A 5,023-nucleotide genomic window follows, 5' to 3' on the forward strand; every position below is an offset into this window, starting at 1 on the left:
GTAATATGAGTACTACTAAATAATAGCATTTCAAAAATGATCTGAGGCTTATGCTGGATGTTAAAACACACCAGATACACATGACATATAAAAGTGAGATGAGAAACTGATTATTACTCCTCTTCTGGTGGTGACTATGAAATCTCAGCTGAAAACTGTATTTTCAGAAATCTAGACCAATTGACAAGAGTCCAGAGAGGAACTTCAGTAATGAACACATTGGAAAGCATGAGCTACAAGGAAAGATGGAAACCTTGAAAAGATTAAGACTAAACAAATTGTCAGGGATGGATTAGCATTCTGCTTAAGTGAAAGAGCTGGGGTAGATAGGTTTTTCTTAGTCCTGCACTTTAACATTCATAGTTCTGGATTAGGCACTAGCCTGGCACTCTTTTGTCAGTAGCTCCTTGAATAGAATGAGTGACTGTGCAAAAAGAGGGAGGACTAGAGGCAGAGTAATCACCACGGATTTTGCTATGTGAGCTTGAATAAGAGGTGAACGCAAAACTCATATTTCTTAACTTCTCGGGTACTGAGGGAATTTCCAAACCTCTCTAAATAAAGGAATGATAATGCTAGATCTCTTAGATCTGGTAGTTGTTACAAAAAAATAGGAACTTGCAAACACAGGGACAGTGTGCAGGAAACACCCCTAAAACTGACTGCTAGCATCAGTTTCCTCAACTACTGCTGCTTACTCACTCCTGCCCACAACAATTTTGGAATGCACCATGTGCAGGATATAATTCCAGATGGTCTCATGCAAGCAGTCTGTTCAAGTGTGTGAATTCCTACTGTTGGGATAAAAATGTGAAACAAAGTCTTAGGAAAATATTTTGCTCTATGTCTTTTGAAGTAACATGCAGACTCTTTTGATAACATCAAAAAGGGAAGAGTGAAATTTGTCCCAATCCAGAAGTTTCCATCAGAGAGGTTTCCATAACTGTTCCTGATACAAGTTTTAAAAGAAACCAAACAACTTTACGAAAAAGTCTTCTAAATCCAGCACACAATATTTCATTTAGAATAAAAGCAGAATTAAATCGAAATATGCAGCATTGAGAATGAGTCCCCCTCCTGCCCCTCCCTCCCCAGCTTGAGGTAGACTCCTGCTGGTTTTTTCCATCCATACATAATTATTCTTTTGGTGCTCATTTTTAAAGAGCTTATCGCTTTTGCTGATTCACTGAGAAAGTGTAAAAATAGTGCAGAAGTTGTTTAAAACACAGGAAAACATCTAAGTAGAACATTGTGGAATATCAGTATGTTTCATATTCTGAGACAAGGATTTGCAGACTGGGATAGGGATTTCCTGAAATTTTCCTGGAATGTAATTTTGCTGGGGTTTAGTGCTTAGAATAAATACCACATCAGTGAGCTGCAGCAGAAGTGCAGCTCGAGTTCCCAAGGTGTGTGTGGTTGATTTGCGTGAGAATTCATCTGTTGGCCAAGCATTGTGGAAAGAAGCTGTATTAAAAGAAAAAAAAACCAAACCAGAAATGTATGTTAGATGAAAGTCTGAAGATGTAAATGAACAACAGGAAGAACCTGAAATCCAGGATACAGATCATTATTGATTTTGCCTAGATTCAGGCAGTCCCTGCTACCTTCTCACTGATCTCCCTAAACCAAGTGGTGCCTGTGTACTGAGGCAGGTGAGGTGCCTGAATTGTAAGGTGCTGAATTCAGTCAGGGTCTGTACCTGCAGTGTCACTGTCCTCCATCAATGACAAAGGGCAGGTGGCAAATGTCTATGAGATCTGCTAGATGCAATGAAATTCCTCAAAACAACAACCAAAAACCTGTCACCTGCAGATCAGAGGGGAATGGTTTTAAAGTTTAGGTGATGGAATGTAACTCTTGGAAATAAGCACATTGCACGTTTCACTGACCAAGTTCGTGTTGCATGAAGAGGAATACAGATAAGAAACTGATTTGCAGCATCTCAGCAAATTGCTTTTAATTTGTTGTAGTGTGCAACTGAAGTCTCACCAAATATTCCTATGGAAGAGTGAGGCAAACGTTTTAGAGGTCTGTTTCACATGATGAATCTTGTTGATAAGAAATAAGCAGCCAGAAGAGGAGATCAAACTTATTTCCGAAATTCATTTATATTTGTTTTATTGTGACTTCTTAGTGTCAAAAAATTTAGTTATGAAATTTGATTATTATTTATCATTTTATATTTGATTATTATTCTATATTTCTTGGTAAGCATTAAATTACAGAGAAGGAGTAAAAAATATACTACATTTTAAGTAATTATGCTCTGAAAAGATTTTTATTTCCTGAAATTTTTTCAGGAAATGGAAGCTTAGTAGTTTGAATGCAATTCATTTTTTTCCCTTCCTAATGTAACAGTAATTTGCACATGCAGAAGAAATTAAAATAATTATCATGGAATCATAGAATGGTTTGTGCTGGAAGGGACCCTAAAGATCATTTATTTCCAACCCCCCTGCCATGGGCAGGGACACCTTCCAGTAGACCAGGTTGCTCAGAGCTCCATCCAACCAGGCCTTAAATATTTCCAGGGAAGGTGCATCCACAACCTCTCTGGGCAACACCCTCACACTAAAGAATTCGTTCCTAGTATCTAATATAAACCTACCCTCCATCAGCTTAAGACCTTTCCCCCTTGTCCTATCACTAAATGCTCTTGTAAAAAGTCCCTCTCCAGCCTTCTTGGATGCTCCCTTTAGGTTCTGTAGAGCTGCTATAAGATGTCCCCAGAGAATTCTCTTCTCTCCTTCTGTCTTCATGGGAGAGGTGCTTCATGGCCTTGCTCTGGGCATTCTCCAACAGGTCAATGTCTTGTTTTGGGGACCCCAGAGCTGGATGAAGTACTGCAGATAGGTTCTCACAAGAGCAGATTAGAGGGGGAGAGTCACCACCTAGACCTGCTGGTCACACCTCTTTTGAATGTTCTTTTTAAAATTAAAAAAAATAACTATTTTGATTCAAATTTAATTCAGTACTGTGCTGCCTGGTTTTGTACACAGTCATTTGATTTGAGTTGCCAATGCATTAAGTTCTTCAAGGGAACACACATTCAGAAATGGAAGATTTCAGACTAAATCTCTTGTAGAGGAAAAAAAAAAACCCAAGCCACTCAAAAAGTCCCTTTCTACTCCACACTCACTTTTTTTTTTCAACATTGTTAAGAGATAAAATAAAGCATAAAATACTGCTCATTTAATGCAGAAACGTCCTTATAAATCCAGCCCAAATGTTGATGTTTTCCAAATCTGTACTGTCCAGTTCCCTTACCTGGGTATACGGAGCTTGTTGTTTACCTGTCCAAGGGCTTTTTAAATAAAATATTTAATTACAGTTAAGGATATGGGCAGAGCTTCCGAGGAATCCAAAGTCTCAGTTATAAAGGAAGTCTTTTCTGCATTGTCCATTTAACTCTGGGATCACAGATTTTTTACGTGAACTGTCCATTATTAACTAGTCTTCAGAATTAACCACAAAGTTGCTCAGAAATGCCTAATTTTGAAGGAATATTTTAATAATGCAAATTGTGGTGACACCAAAAGTGATGCTTCTTGCCAACAGATCCTATTTTACATCCAGGGATTGTATCTTTGTCAGAATCTGTTGTGATATGATGTTTCCCTCAAATGTATTAGTGGCTATAAAAACATGACATTAAATGTGCTGCCAGACTCACACATAAGAACTTCAGAAGAGGCAAAACACTACTGCTACACTTCTGATGGGTAACTTAAAAAACAAAGGGCAGCTGTTGCTGCATTTCAAATATTGGAAAAATTAAATAGAAGTTGTCAGAAACTTTTGGAGCTTTCAAACTCATCTCATTGAAAAGGGTGAGGGGATGCCTGCTGCTGGCTAGTGGAGGCTGTGGACACTCATCACTAATTAGGCACCAGTTTTCCCCACACAAAGCATGATAGAGCCAGGCATCCAAGAATCAAGTCTGTTGAATGGGAAGCTGCTTGTGCTACTTCATTAGACATATGTAGACTGTTTATTCCACGTGTTAGAGGCTTCAACAATCTTAGCTCTTTTGGGTTGTTCTCTGGCTTAGGGTCCAAGAACCTCTGAGGCAGCAGAAAGATGGATTTGTTTTCTTCACTGGAAGCAACAATTGGTAAATTAGTTACTGTTTGGTAGCTTTGTTTTCAGTCTCCCAAATCCTGAGACCTAAACTCCCTGAATGGGGGGTCCAAGCTTAAGCCGCATGAGTCTTGATGTCTTCGTGTGGTCCTCCTCTATATAGGTGGTCTCCCTCTGGCCCTTCCTTGCAAGGGGTTACACAGATGTCCAGAACAAGTCTAAGGAATGGGACTCAGTTCCTCTGTGCTCAAAAAAAGTTACTGTCCTTCTGTTTTCTTGACTGCATTTCTGACCAAAGCAATTGAAGTCTGTGGTAACATTTGTGTTGAACAACAGCTAGCAGATCATTTAAGTGCTTGAAGTGACAGTGTTTGAGCAGTAGCCCTAAGCAGCTGTATTTGCATGTAGCTCAGCTGTCTGTTTGCCATTATTGGTCTGCCCAAGAATGTAAGAGAGGATCTCAGTTTGTAAAAGCTTCTTAAAATCTGGCTGTTTTTTCCAGCAATGTTTCTCTAGTCTAATGTAATCTTTTGATCTTTAGAAGGAGAGTGCCCTGAAAATTTTTGACTTAGGGCTAATTTTCATTGATTGATGCTTCCTCCTAGTTCATAGAATGAATATTTAGATATGCCTAAGTATATAGCATTGATGTGATTAGTTAATAAAGTGTGTTCTTTGTGTAGTCTAAATGTCTGATATTTGTGCCTGTAATGTGTTGGTTTTTGTTGGTTTTTTAGAATTTTTTTCCCATTGTTCCCTTAATGTGTGATATGCAATTGGATTAGGTCTTCATCTGCCTCTCTGAAGCATATAGTGAAGCAAGTGTATGTGATTTGTATACATTTTAATCTGTTTAATAAATAAGCTCACTAAGTAGAATTTTAAGAAAGGTTTTTATTTGGTGGTGGGGGAGAATTTGATATTGTACAGTCAGATGAAT

Source organism: Acanthisitta chloris, unplaced genomic scaffold, assembly GCF_000695815.1.
Source record: "Acanthisitta chloris isolate BGI_N310 unplaced genomic scaffold, ASM69581v1 scaffold13756, whole genome shotgun sequence".
In the NCBI taxonomy this organism is placed as follows: Eukaryota; Metazoa; Chordata; class Aves; order Passeriformes; family Acanthisittidae; genus Acanthisitta; species Acanthisitta chloris.